General features: G+C 44.9%; 1 protein-coding gene and 1 long non-coding RNA gene across 2 annotated transcripts in view; one reads left to right on the plus strand and one right to left on the minus strand.

The window, feature by feature from the left end:
- The window catches only part of Ntm (neurotrimin), a 982,155-nt gene that overhangs the window by 161,060 nt on the left and 806,508 nt on the right, over window positions 1–14,587 (plus strand). The gene's annotated exons all lie outside the window — the stretch shown is intronic.
- The window catches only part of LOC126512353 (uncharacterized), a 37,502-nt gene that overhangs the window by 8,080 nt on the left and 14,835 nt on the right, over window positions 1–14,587 (minus strand). The window contains exon 2 of the long non-coding RNA XR_007595020.1: window positions 911–965. This is a non-coding gene — a long non-coding RNA (uncharacterized lncRNA). The remainder of the gene's footprint in view (window positions 1–910; window positions 966–14,587) is intronic.

A 14,587-nucleotide genomic window follows, 5' to 3' on the forward strand; every position in this document is an offset into this window, starting at 1 on the left:
CCTAACACACTAAGTTCCAAATGTTTTCACCACAAGAAATAGTAAGCATCATGGGAGGCCACAGATACAGTAATTACCTTGATTTCATTATTTCATGATGTAGGCATCTATCAAAACATCACATCTCCATAAACATGCACAACTATTATTTATTTGAATTACTATTTATCAATTAATGGGGAAAGCAGAGGAAAAGGGTGGTTTAGTCGAGTAGCCGGAGAAGGCTCTGTGGAAGTTATTGTGAAAGAATTTCAACTGAGATTCACAGTGAGAAACATGTCAAGCATCAGGAAGAGCACAAACAGGAGGCGTCGTGACCATCACGGAATCAGATGAGGATCATGTGAGCACAGATGCCTGGACTGTACCAAGCAGGGCTGAAGAAGCGGGTAGCCATTCACGTGAGTGATAGTGTCACTGAGTGGGTGATGGGAGAAGCATGTCTCCACTCCAACCTGTGCACAGATTATGCCACGGAAACTGGGGTCTGGGAGCCTAATTCATTGTGAAGGCATTTAAGTTAAGACACAGAGACATAGAGAAGCCATGTCTGGGGGAAACTGAGGCCAGAGAGCCCTCCAGCTGGAGGAAAGGCAAATGTCTGGCTCCAAGTGTAAGATATTTAAGAACGATTGCAGAGCCCAGCAGTAGGGGAGGAGCCAAACCAGTGGATCCCAGGCCAGGTTGTAAAGAGTCTGGACAGACATTACAAAGAAGCTGAATTTATTCTAAGAGCTATGGAAAAGTTCAGCCTTCTCTCCATCCTCTGGGCTCAGTGTGCCCAAACTATGTCTCCATGGGAACAACTTATCTATTGACTGAGGACTTTTCAATTTGGGTGCCGAATGCGCAGAATCCCAGTAATCCCTCAGTTGAACACAGACAGGAAAATAGCCATCTTCTCGCTCACCTTGTTCCTGATGACTGAAGTCCTGCCACATTGTTTAGTGCCCTCTTGTAGGTTCCTAAACAAAACAGGAAAACCAGGCTGATGCTTCAGAATATAAATAGCCATTATCATTTCTAAGAACAAGGCTGCTGTGATTAAAGTGATCTCAACAAATTTTCTACAGGCTTCTGGGATTATCTAAAGCCACTTGTAAGAGACAAACAGGAGCCTCAGTGTCAACCATCTCTGACTGCATTTTGCAGCTTTTGTTTAGGTAGGTGTGAACTCAGAATCGAATCTTGTCCCTTTAAGACCCTTTATCAAAATAATGGAATTCGTGATCTCACAATCACATAAATCCTTGCCAGCCCCCTTAAGTCAATTCATATTTCTGTAGTTCGTTGCTGGCTCAGGAGGAAATTGCATTTATTATAATTGCCTCTAATTGCACCAGATTAGTGATTACAATTATTGATGGAAGCTGATTATTCATTAGCATCAAATCAATCCTCCTGCTTCCTCATTACTCCAAACAGTAACTCTGATGAGGCGAGGTCTAAAGGAGTCCAGAGCCATCCCCTTCCCTGCATGTCAGGCAGCCTCCTGTGTTGTTTCTAAACAAACACCTGGAAACAACTTAGAACTTAAAGTGACAGAGAGCGTTCCCTCTTTTCCCCCCATCTAAGGCCAAATCTCATATCCACCACTGAGTGAGGAAGACATGAAATCTGCTAAACATCACCAACGACTATTTTGGAGGCCCCAGAATGCCTCCTTTTGCTAACTTTTTGTGGATGCCCTTCTTGGCTCCATAATGGAAATTCAACACACCTTGCCCAGATCGTCTGGAATATGAATGATCTCAAACATGTAAAGAGAATAGAGCACACGGTCATATAGACCAGACTTCAAATTCTGGCTGTGTCACGTGAGCTTTGTAAAAACAAGTACAACGTGCATCCGATCTGAGCGGCAGAGCTCACTGTAGGATGAATACGGATAAGCCATGAGACCCTCTCTACTCCTTCTTCACCAATAGACTTAGTCACCTAGTTCCAATCCTGAGAGAATGCTGTAGACTTCTTAGAAAGTGCCGGGAAGAGAATAAAGGCACCAGCTTGCATGATTGTGGTTAGGGCTGGAATAGTCAAGCTGTTTTAAAGACTTTGCTCATTAAAGGTGAAGTAGCTGCTCAGAAATGTCACCCCCTTTGCCCTCCACTTTCTTCAGACTGTGACATCTAAATTAACTTTGAAAGTATTATGCTGATTTCTTTGCACACTGGCTCAAATCAACTGAGGATGTGTATTCCATAGTTGCTTGCTGGTAAACACATTTCAGTTTTGACAGAGGAGCAGTTTCCTGAGGAACTTTTGCCTCCTTTGCTGATACCTACAGCCTGCTCTCGACACAGGCTCCAGAGAGCTAGAAATATAAATAAAATAAAGGTATTGACCTTGAACAGCTCACAACTGTGCATCCTATTCCCCCGCTCTGTTTTCATTCAAGGAAGGGCAAGTTCTAACAGGACCGTGGAGAACGGGGAACCCAGCTCAGCTTGGAGGATCGAGGGGGCCTAGCAGAGGCAGCTCTAGGATGGACCTGAAGCTGTGTGCATTTCTGCTGATGCCCTATGTGTTACTAGACGTCCAACAGAGGACCAGAGACCAGGACCTCCTCATAGCTTCACTCATGACTTATAGGCATCTGACATGTGACTACAGCGACAGGGACAGACGCTGCTTATCAGTGTCCCATCGATCAAACCACTGTGACTCAGCAGGTGTCCCATAGATCTAACTGCTGTGACTCAGCGGCCTTTTCACCTCTTGGAAACTCAGATCTTCGAAACATGAGTTTGCCTTAGAGCATTTTTGGGTGGATTCATCTGAGCTATCTAATGGCTTTAGACATAGAACTCTAGCCCATTCTTTCCCCAAAGTTTCCTCTTACTTAAATCTACTCCTCATATATCAACACCCCCTAATTTTCACCTTGCCCCTCCTCCACTCATCCAGTCCAGAGAGTATAAATGTCTACTGGTCATAGAGGCAGTCAGGGAGCCAAGAGCCAGCACAAGATTCAGAGTCTGCCACGGGCAGCCGAGGAAGGAAGGAAGAAGGCAAAAGCGAGGGACTGTCAGTTGTTCTTCACACCGGTCCTTTCCCCATGTTGATGCCAAGGCTAAACGCTCTGGATGCTCAGACGTGGCTCTTACAGTATGTCGGAATCAGGCTGTTTCCTCTGGGAAAGCAAACAGTGGTTCCCTAGACCATGCAAAGTACAGTCCAGAGGCTGTAGGATGTGACTCTGGTGTCTTCTATTTGGAAGTCTTATCCGACAGCTGCCAGTGGCTCAGCCACTGTTGGAGAAACTGAAGATGAGTGTTTGACTTCTCTAAACAGAATGAATGTCTCCTGTTTCGAGTCTCTTGTGTATACATCCTACCTGTGTGCCACTGGAAATGCTGCCACTTCCTCTAGAGACTCCTGTCCACATCCCAGGCCGCTTAGCTATGCAGAAGGAAATTAACCCTCTTCTCTCCCTGCCATCTTCCTCTGCCTCCCCTTGCTTTGCTACTGTTAGATAGAGGACATACAGTTATAGCATCACTTCCAGAGAAACACAAGATGTACGGGTTCTGTGATAGATCACAACACCGGAAAATGCTTGGCCTTGCTTGGCAAATGTGCACTACTGGGCAATTCAGTCTTCTCCGAGACTCGTCCAAAGTCATGCTCTTCCCTGAAGGGCAGCAGGACACTTGCTACTGGCGCGTGCAGGAAACTGTGCTCAGTGAATTTCTGATCCCTGCCTCTCTGTAGCCAAAGCCGGGGGGAAAAGCTCTGTCTGGTGACCAAGGACCACAGGAGTTTTCTGGGCGCTGCCCTTGGAGGCTACCCCAAACCCGCAAGAGGCTCCCGCATGAAATGGGCAGAGGTTCTAGTGACTTTGTTCCAATGTAGCTCCTCTTAGTTCCGGACTTCCAGATAGGCACAGGCCTCCGCCCCCTCTGCACTCCCCTAGCCCTCTGTCAGCTGGTGTGTGTGGCTCTTCTTCTTCCTGCTAACAGTTGGTAAATGAGTCCCAGTCTAGCTGCTCATGCAGCATGGCAGTGCAGAAAGAACCTTCATCCTTATGGCAGGCACATTAATGCCAAGTTTGCTCATTCTAATTAATAACAGTCAGTAAACACCAAAGAGAGCTAATGATGATTACAGGCCGCAGCTCCTGCGTGTTAGCAAACACGCCAGGCAGGTGGCCTCTCCTCCCTCCCAGGAAGGAGGCTGGGGCTGAGTCCTACAGAGCTGCCTGGCTTCCCATGGCCTCTACCCCTGGTTCAGAAGACCCTGCCTTACGGCTCAGCCTGGTTCCTCGGGAACAGGAAAAGGCAAGTCACATAAAAAGGACTCTGAGTGGCCTCTAAGACTACAGTGGTCAGATCTTAGGGCTCTGTTTCCCAGAACAATCTCCCTAGCACTTGGAATAAAACAATTTTCTTTCATCCTACTTTGGAGGCTTTTTTTCTAATCTCAAATTAATATAATTTGCCTTGAAAAGTTGAATTATTGCAGGTATCTGATAGAAAGGGGTCCTTTTCCTTCAGTCCCACCCACAGGACGGTAGAGCCCATGATTGGTTGGACTTCTCAATCCTCAGATCTTCTCATCTTCTACCCTCTCTTGTGGAAACTCGATGCTCTCCTTTCCCAGGTACCCACACACGTCATCTTTCCAGCTGCTGCTGAACTGCCTCTGTTGTAAATCCATTTTCCTGACTGAACAAAGCTGTTGCCTGTTCTCTTCTCCTAAAGATACTTCTCCTTTCTCCAACCCCACTCCTGTGATCTTCCTGTGGCCACATTCTCCAGGCCTCAGAAGGCCAAATAAAGAAGAGGTTAGCTCTACAGTGTCACCTGGCTGTCCCACAACCCAGTGCTCCCCTTCCTGAGTTCAGCAATGGTAGAAATCAGACTCAACAACCCCAGCATCTTCTTGCTTAGCCACAATGTTAAATCAGAAGATTTTTGGTTCAGTTTAAATCGGACCTTGAACTTCTGGTCTACTTGCATGTGCCAACCAAGTGCTGGGATTGTACTTCTGAGCCACTGCATTGTGCTGAATTTGAGATTTTCGTGGTTTTCAAAATGTTCCCATCCCTATGACCCTATTGTACAGGGAGCTGCATGGAACAAGCATGTTGGGTCTGCAAGGCATTCTTCAGGAAGGCTTTAGCCCGGCAGGAGAGCTCTATGGGCAAACCCCAGCCTAGATCTCTGAGTGCCAACGAAGGGAATGAGTCTACAGTGGGCAGGTGTGATTAGAGGGAGGGGCAGGCCACAGTGATCTCAGAATCTCGTCCACACCCTGTTCCTTTTCCAGAAGCCTCCAGATCCCCTGCAATCTGTCACTGGTTTGTTCTTAAAGCTCGCCTCCTCTTACAAATGTCAGTTCCTTTGCCTGCAGTGACAACACCCCTCCCTCCACTGTCCCAGTGATTCAGACAATGCTTCATTCCTCAATGGACTGCTCAGGCTGACGCAGCCAGACCCCATTCTCTGCGAGTTTAAAGCAGGTAAGGTACAGAACTGTGAAAAACACCATCATCCTGAGCGTGATAATAAACAGATAGGAGTAAATAATTGAGTGCAACTAGAACGGCTCAGCATATTGTCTTTTTAGATGATGTGCAGGAGGCTTTCCGCTTCCCTGGATTCTTCCTTCTTTCTCATATATGTCTTCTCTTCAGCAGCCTTTAGACTTTCCTCACTTTGACTATTCAACTACTCTTCTTCTCTTTCATCTTTCACGCTCACCTTTTTCTCTTAGTCACAGCAAGTGATTAGCAAGCCTTCCTAATTTGGACTTGACATGTTCAGTGCATCCATTTGTTCATCCATTCATCCACGCACCCACTTACGGCACTAGTGTTCTCTGAATTCTTTATCAGTCTCTTTGCTAGGTTGCCAGAAAAGAGATCTTAGCTTCTAAGAAACTGAGCCAGCCACAGGAAGAAAGACAACTTGTTTTATTTATTACTTTTTTGGTACAGGGTCTCTTGACATCCTGATCCTTTTGCCTCTACCTCCCAGGAGCTGGGATTATAGCCATGCACCACCATACCTGGTTTTAATAGTGCTGGGGATTTGAACCCAGAGTTTCAGGCATGCTAGGCAAAAGCACTCTACTAATGAAGCTACATCCCCAGCCCTTAAAAACACAACTAACTGCAGACAGACTTCTCTGGGGTTTAAAGATGGCAAGCGTTTTGCTGGAGGCATCTTAGAAAACTTTATAGAGTGAGTGGTGTCAGGAATATTGAGACCCAGCTGAAGGCATCAGCAAGCAGAGGGCCAGAGATGCTGGTGAAAGAACAGATTTTAGGCCACCGGAACAGCCTGAATAAAATCCTGATGGTATGAAATGGCCCAGAACATGTGAACAACTGGAAATAACCACACCTGGCTGAGGAGGAGGCAATGAGGCAAGAGCCAGGGAATGGTTGCTGAATTTGATCATCAAGAGCTTGCCAAGCACAGAAAGATGCAAACAGCTTTACATATGGGTAGTTAGCTTAGGGAGCGGGGAGGCGAGCATTTACATTTTATCTCTCGTCCTGCTGTTGTATTGGAATTTTATTCCGGTGAGAGAGTGTTTGACTTTTACTTAAAAGAAATGCTGATTGTGCAGAGGCTCGGGCACCAGGTTTCACTGATGAGGTTTTAGACCGCTCTTTTTTTGAGAGAGGAGACAGGGAGGGTGGTATGTTGCATGTTTGATGTCCCCTCTCCTTCTGCTCTCAGTGAACAGCTTCTGTGCAGACTAAATCAAGCTACGTTTTACCTTTGGTTAATTCTATTTTTTCTATGGTAGAAACAGACACCGAGCCCCAACAAACCAGGAGGCCAAAAGTATTATCATAGAGGGTCTGTGGTCTATATAGCCGAGAGTCCCTGTTAATCAAAAATAACACTCCTAGGCTCCTGGTTGGTAGAGGCTGGGTGTCTGTTAGAAGATTCTAAAGGCTTTATCTAATGGTCACAAAGATGCTAGCTCATTCCTAGAGAAGGGCAGTAAGTGGCTACCAAAGGAGCTGAAGATGCCCACAGACTCGGCTCTGCATCTGTACCTTTCCAAGCTCACCACAGCCATTGAATAGTTAGCCAGCCCTGCAGAAGATACTGAGAATTTCCATCCATCCACAAGAGAAACAAAGGTCCCAGCAGGACCCTGGAAGAGTTTTTCCACATTCTCCTGATTATCGTCCCTTTTCTTTGACATCCCACCTCAAGACACTTGACTTTCCTCATTCTACACAGAAAGAATATCTACTGAGCTGCATGCTTGGCCGAGCCCTTAGCCATGATGAGTACCGACATGGTTTGAAACTCAGACGTTTGACTCTCATCATCTCGCCATGATGAAGGTCTTGCCTGTGCTCAGCAGCCATCACGCCTGGCTTTTCTGACTGGTTTCCCCCTCATCCTCAGACAAGAGAGTCCCAGCAACCTCTGCGGCTGACTCTCAGCCTCAGGAGATGCAAATGAAGCAGTGTCCTGCTCTCATGATTAGCCCTGCAGTGGACTCTCTACAAAGCTGGTACAGGTGGTCTCTGTCTAGAATGGGTATTTCTAGGTTCCTGGCATTTTGTTTAAAGAACTAAAGAAGCTCAAGGAATTTTCCTCAAAAGCAAACCAAAAGTAACATAGTGGAGGGGAGCAGCCCCACCCCCAGGTTAGATATGTCCAAGAGCTCCAAGATCCGTCTGGGGCTTCTGGTGAGTCTGGGAAGAGGAGGTGTTAGTCGTTAGGGGTGTGTTGTGGGAGGTTTGTTGTTTTGATTGACAGGGTGGGTTATATAATCCTGTGCACTGCTCAGATCTTTCTCCTGAGTAGTATGTACTCTCAGTTATGCATGGGAATAACATGGTAAATGGGGGCTTTTCCTGAAGAGTCCACACAGAGGGCACAATTTGTCTTACTAGGCATGTACTTAAACACAGTCGGGACTAAACTGGCTCTGTGTTTCTAGTCCTAGTGTGTGTTTGACCATAAAGGGGAGTTACTAAGGGACAGTTAAGGAGTTATTAGACGATTTTAGGGGTGGACCATGGACTTGGTTTGGAGTCAAGCATACGGTTTAGGGCAGGTGAAGGTCCCAGGTTGCTAAACTATCCCTGCAAGCTAAACTACCTGCTTCGAAGTATCCAGTGACCTAGGAGAGGATGAAGAATGAATAAGCATTCATTGTTTTGGAAGATGGCAGCAGAAGGTCCAGACAGAAACCCTTTTTTCTTCTTCCATTGCTTTTCAAGCTGGACCTCTGATGTCACTCTAGATGGACTACCAGGCCCAAGGAGCTGCCGTGAGCCCTGTCCCGGCTCTTCTTGTTCTCTGCCTCTCCAGTGCTCTTGGGGCTCTGGAGCGTGTTCCTTTCTGTCTACTGTGCATTTCCCCATGTGTTACCTTCTCTGAGACACACTCTAGCTCCTTCTTCTTGACCCTCAGATCTGAAAAAAACCTCACAATAGGATCTTGCCTTTAAGGTGTATGTATCATAGCGCAGATACATTGTTTGTGTCCTCTGGGCATCAATCTACCTTCTCTTCTTAGACATCCTTGAAGGGGAAATGAGGGCTTCTAAGTCAATGATATCTCTGAGACATCATTGCTTAGGTCCAGTCTCACACCCATAATTAATCAGAATAGACCTGCAAACTGATTTCCAATCGCATCAACAAAAGCAGGAATCTTAGGAGGGGATGGAAAATTTTAACTCAAAGTCTACCACACTTATTACATGGCTTCGAGAAAGTTTCTGAGTTTAAACGAGCCTCTCCTCCAAGACTGTAAACAAAGACGTCTCTGGGAATTTTAGTGACAATTAAATTAGATGTATAAAGTAACTCAGAACTTGCTGTTGATCTCAGCAGTCAACAAATCCAAATTCCTTTCTTTTAATCACTGCAAGAATTTTTCCCTTTGGCCTCAAACACGTTTGAATCTCAGACTTTCCTTCTCTCTGCATTTCTCTAAGTCAACCCCACCCAGGAAAGAGTTAATCTCCAGGAGACATATATAGGTGTTGTCTAAAGGAAGAAGTCCAGTGATAGTTAAAAAAAAAAAAGGCTGAAAACCTAGGTAACCTAGGTATTCTACCCCTTGCCCCATGGAAGAGGGGTCAGTGGCACTTGACCATCTTACTTTACATGCATACTGTCTTTATCCTCCCAAGAACTCAGTACTATACAATCATAAAGTTATAACAACTATGACAACATTTAGATTAAATATGATAGTAACACAGCCTCTTGAGATACAAAAGTTTGCTGGTATCCACTGAAGCAGGTCTGACAAAGTCAGTTTCCTCTTTGAGACCTCTTCCTGTTCTGATCTAGAAGGATTGATTGCCTGGCAAAGGAGAGGGAAGACTTAAGGCTGGCACGGGCTGCTTTATTTATTTATGTGCTGTATATCAAACATACTCCTTGCCTCCAAGCCTCTTAGCATATATAAATCTAGCAGTTATCACGTACATCAGAAGGAAAGAAATAAGCCCTCAGCAAACTTGTACTACAAACCAAATATTTAAGATAGTTATTAAATACCCGAGAATTTGGGACAGTGATTCAGAAAGCATAACAGTAAGGGAACAACAATAAAGATTTATTTTTATAAACAATGACAAGCTGGCTCTTGAAGTTTGGAGTCCTTAGGCTGTGTATCTTCCTTTGGTCTCCGGCGCTTGCGCATAGTACTCAGTTAAAGACGTGCATACATGAAGGAGTGGGTGGGCGGCTGGATGGGCAAATGATTGGGCTGGGCACAGAAAAGCTCATCTTCAGTCACTAACCTTCTTGTGCATCAAGAGTGACACCGAGAAGGTAGGGTAACAGTTGACAGTGGCAGGCTATGGCCGAGGCCTGTGCTCTTTCTGGAATGTCTTCAGATGCCATAGATACAAACCAGCAGAACGGAGGTGCAGAGGTGTTAGTGGAGCTCCCAGTCTTACAGCCTGGCACTAGATCCACCTCACCATGTTAAGAGTTAGTGACATCATATGTAGAAAAAAAATGAAACTTTTTTTTTTTTTTTAATTTTGAGATGGGGTTTCTCTGTGTGTAGTCCTGGCTGTCCTGGAACTCACTGTATAAACCAGGATGGCCTTGAACTTACAGAGGTCTGCCTGCCTCTGCCTTCTAAGAGCTTGGGACTAAAGGTTTATGCCATCATGGCCTAACTACAATTTATTTACTTTTGTGGCCAACAGTAGGGAGAGAAATTCTGTTTCTCAGTTTGTACTTTACTAATGAGAAGAGTATAGAAACGGTGATACAAAAGCCCGGAAACAAGATTATAGTCTTTCGGTCATTGTGTTCTTGCCATGTGGCCCGTCCCCACCCCCATGCTAGTTGGTGAAGTAATCCTAATCCTGATGCCAGTAATACAGGTCAGGGCCTTTAATGAGAGAGAACCCTGTATTCATCTGTGCCAGGACTTTTGAGAACATCCTGTCCCATGGGCAGCATTTGAATCAGGAAATGCGTGCCCCAGCTCACATGCTGAGAAAAAGACGCAGAGGGGCCCTGCGACCTTTAGACTGGAGAGAAGGAGCTAAAGCCTTGTGGAGACGGCATGTTCTAAGATAAAGCTTTCACAAGTGAAATGCTACGATCCAAGGCCATACTGGCTACATCCTTAATATCTCAGGAAAACGACAGAAACCACAAAGATCTTTTCAAAGAAGGAAAGTAGTCGTGGCCACAGCACAAAGGGCTGTACTTGCTGGAACTCAAAGCGTTTCAGCCTTAGACATAGAGGTAGTGTTTTTAGGCAAAGATAGGTTCATTCTAGTAAAGGTTTCTTTAAAGCAATTATATGCAGCCTGTTTAAAAAAAAATAAAGAAGGAAAGAGAAGGAGAGATGGGGGAGGGAGGAGGAAAGAAGAAAGGAAGGAAGGAAGAATGAAAGAAAGAAAGAAAGAAAGAAAGAAAGAAAGAAAGAAAGGAAGGAAGGAAGGAAGGAAGAAAGAAAGAAAGAAAGAAAGAAAGAAAGAAAGAAAGAAAGAAAGAAAGAAAGAAAGAAAGAAGAAACTTCTTAAAGGGAAAATCTAGGAACAAAACAAATATTCACATTAGGAAAGTACATTCTGTCCCAAAGATGATTAGCATCCCAACACCAAGAAGTTTCAACTTTCAAATGACAGCCCTCACTTTAAGGTGATTTTTTTTGTCTTGTGCACACGCACATGCATGTACTGTTGGCATATAGTCAATGCATGAAGACTTGCATTCATGTCTTTTAGGCTGATTCTGTTTGCACAACTTCCAGGGAAGCATGTGGTATTGGGTCACAGAAAACACAGGAGAGAAGGAATAACAAGGAGATAGTAACAAAAACAACAAAGAGTTATATCAAGTACCTACTATGTACCAAACCCTTGCAATGAACACATTGCAAGAAGTGTATTGATTGAATTCCCATATCAAATATCTATTAAATAGACACTATTCTGACTGATTTCTAGGTGGGAAAATTAAGGCTTAGACCAGAAATGTAGGTCATTAAGGTGTTTGTCCAGCTGACAGGATAGCAGTATTCCTGGTTCACATGTACAAAGATGACTCCAGCGCTCTGCCACTTCATGGGTATGAGGATCGATAGGAACCCAAGATGACCTTTATAAACAGTGGTATAGCTTTTAGAGAAGAAGTGGGTCATAAAAGAGAGACCTCTCAGGTAGCTAAAAAAGTAAGCTCATCTTTCAAACTAGACAAACAAAAATGAGTGAACTCTGACAGTGAAGGGACTCGGGTGACGTGGAAACGCTGGGTAATGGTCCTTAAGGGAAAAAGAAGAAAGGTTTTATGACCGCAATGGGCAAAGCAATTTGAGAGCATGTCTCTATATCCCCCCTCGCTTTTTCTCTCACTCCCTCTCGGTCTCTTTCTGTCTCTGAAATTCAATTCTAAGTGTACATAAAGGCTCCAGGAAGTCTTGTAGCTGAGAAACCAATTTAGCATTGCTAGAACCAACGTGTTTCAAACACAGAACTATGCGCTAACTTGTTCGCCATTTTCCCTTCTATCTTCTGCTAGTACCCTTACATAGGTAAAACTTCTCACTCAAAAGTCATCTCTGTTGGTGACATTTCAGTTCCATGATTGATCGTTCCCCTGCTAGTTCTGCCCGTGAGAGGACTGCTGTAGGTGTGAGACATTGGATTACAGCAAGTGACACACGCAGTTAAAAGGAATGCAGTTTGAGGCTGACCTTTAGGGGAAGAGTCTGCCTCTATCAAAGTTCTGCATACCCTCAAACTCTGAATTATACTCCTAGTTATCACAAGCGTGTGTGTGTGTGCGCGCGCGCACATGTGTAATCAGGAACCTTTGCAGCAAAGTTCCTGGTGTTATTGTTTAGAATAACCTTGATGTAGACACAGAACAAACATCTATCATAGTGGAATGAAGACACAATTTGTAGTATATTCCTTCAATGAATATCAAACAGCATTGAAACTGACAAATTTCAAGTCCACAAAATAAGGCTGACTCACAGAAGCCCACTGAGCTACAGTCCTCTCTCTCTCTCTCTCTCTCTCTCTCTCTCTCTCTCTCTCTCTCTCACACACACACACACACACACACATACACACACACACAGAGACAGAGACAGAGAGACAGAAAGAGCCACACAGCGGCTGATCAGATAGTAATAGAGACACACAAACAGAAACACACACACAAATCTAAGGAGCCACCTGCCTTCTCATCTCCCTCAAGGAACAGATGCCTAACATCTCCAGGATGGCAGTAAACCAGACGCCTCTCCAGCCACAGCTCTCGCTGAGCATGAGCCCACCAACTCCCAGCTCTTCCCTCTCCCACATCACCACATGCCCTCAGAAAGTAGCCAGACTTGAGCTGGTGCTCCTTTATCCAAAGAGAATCCGGAATATGTGGTCAGAAGTGTCACCTCAGCTCCCTGGCACCTCTTTATACAGAGTCTGGAATATTTAGTTGGGGAGCTTCACCCCAGCCCCTGGCATCCATTTTTGAAATATTGGATGGAAAACTTCATTCCAAGCTTTCTGCCCTAGGAGTTGCTGCAGTCCAAACTCCACTTCTGAGAAAACCCAAGAAACAGTGACCCCTCCCCAGGGAGGGTCAAAACCACTCTCACAGGCTATTTACACTGCCCCCCAGAGAATGAACATGTGGTCTCCCCTTTTCCCTCTTCAGTGGTTGTTCCAGTTTTCCTTTTTCCACTCCATGTTTTCCCAGGAGGGGGGTCATCCAGGAATGCTGGCAGCCATTAAACCTGGGCATCTTTTAATTCGATCTGATTTGGTCTGATTGAAATTATGGCGGAGAGGTTTGTAGGTCGGAAAATACTTAACAGTTATGACAAAATTTATTGTAGAAAGTGTGCCTGATGGGACAGAGGAGTGAGTTATAAGAAGGGAGACAAGTGGTCACAAGGGCACTCACTGTTTCCTTAGGTGTCTGTGTGGTCATAATCCAAGCCTCCAGTTTATCATATATTGCAAATTATGTTTTACGTATATTGTGCATAGTATATATTTTGTAAAGTTTTATTAGTTACATTCCTTGTTACTTGAATCTTATTCCTTACTCAAATAACTTCCAGGTGGAAGGATTTACTTTTGGCTCATGGTGTTTTGGCCCAGAAAGTCTGACAGCTGAGCAAAGTGCCAACTGCAGCTATCATGATGGGCAGAGCATTCTCATTTCTGGATGGTAAGTCAGAGAGCAGAAAGAAATGGAAAGACCTAGAGACCTGGAGAACAGACAGGAAGTAGGCCCAGTGGAAATCCTCAAGGCCTATCTCTAAGGACTCACTTCCTCCTGTGAGGCTCCACCTCCCAAAGACTCCCCAGCTTCAAAATCACTCCTCCCAGCTGAGAGTGTTCATCAGCCTCTGGGGGCACAAATCATACTCAAACCACAGTAAAGGCTTTAGATGGATTTAAAGAATCTTGGTGTGAATACAGGTCCAGTCTCCTGGGTGCTGGAGTCCATGATGCACATAGATGCCTTAATTGGAGGATTATAACCAACCTCATTGCTTCTGGCCAGCAAGTGTCAAACTTCTCATTGTCTAATTTTACAAATGGCAGCAGTAGCCTGTTCCGGAACTCAGCCTGTCTCCCTCTTCTCTCTATTGCCTGAGTCAACCTGTTCCCTAAACTTAGTCTATTTATTTTCCTACACATTGGGGAAATGTACCCGCCTCCTTGATCTCATTACCAAAATTTAGTTAGAACTGCGCTGCTTCTAACCTATATCACAGTTTTCTGATGTTTCTTTGCTGTGGTGATTTCTATTTCCCTGGCTGTATCGTATCATTGGATTCCTATTGCCATGGGACCCTTCTTCAAAGTAATCTTACCAGGTTGTAGAGAGTTTGAAGATCATCACTCCTTCTCTGGTACTGCAGGTCAAGTTTCTCCCTCTCCATGCAGCACCTCTCAGAACCGCACAGCAGGTTCTACATAGAGTACTCTCCCCTTCGTCTCCAGGGGCTCTGGCTACTTATTCTTGCAGTCTTCCGAAGTCTACCCTTCCTTCTGTCACCTGTTCCTGTGCTCCCTTTATGTCCCTGACTGGTCAAGTGTTTTTACCAAGTGTTCCAAGTCCAAATCAAACAGAGTACCCTCCATCTAAACATCTCTG

The sequence above is a fragment of the Alexandromys fortis genome, unplaced genomic scaffold, assembly GCF_014885135.2.
Source record: "Alexandromys fortis isolate MF-2015 unplaced genomic scaffold, M_Fortis_MF-2015_v1.1 scaffold_108, whole genome shotgun sequence".
Classification (NCBI taxonomy): Eukaryota; Metazoa; Chordata; class Mammalia; order Rodentia; family Cricetidae; genus Alexandromys; species Alexandromys fortis.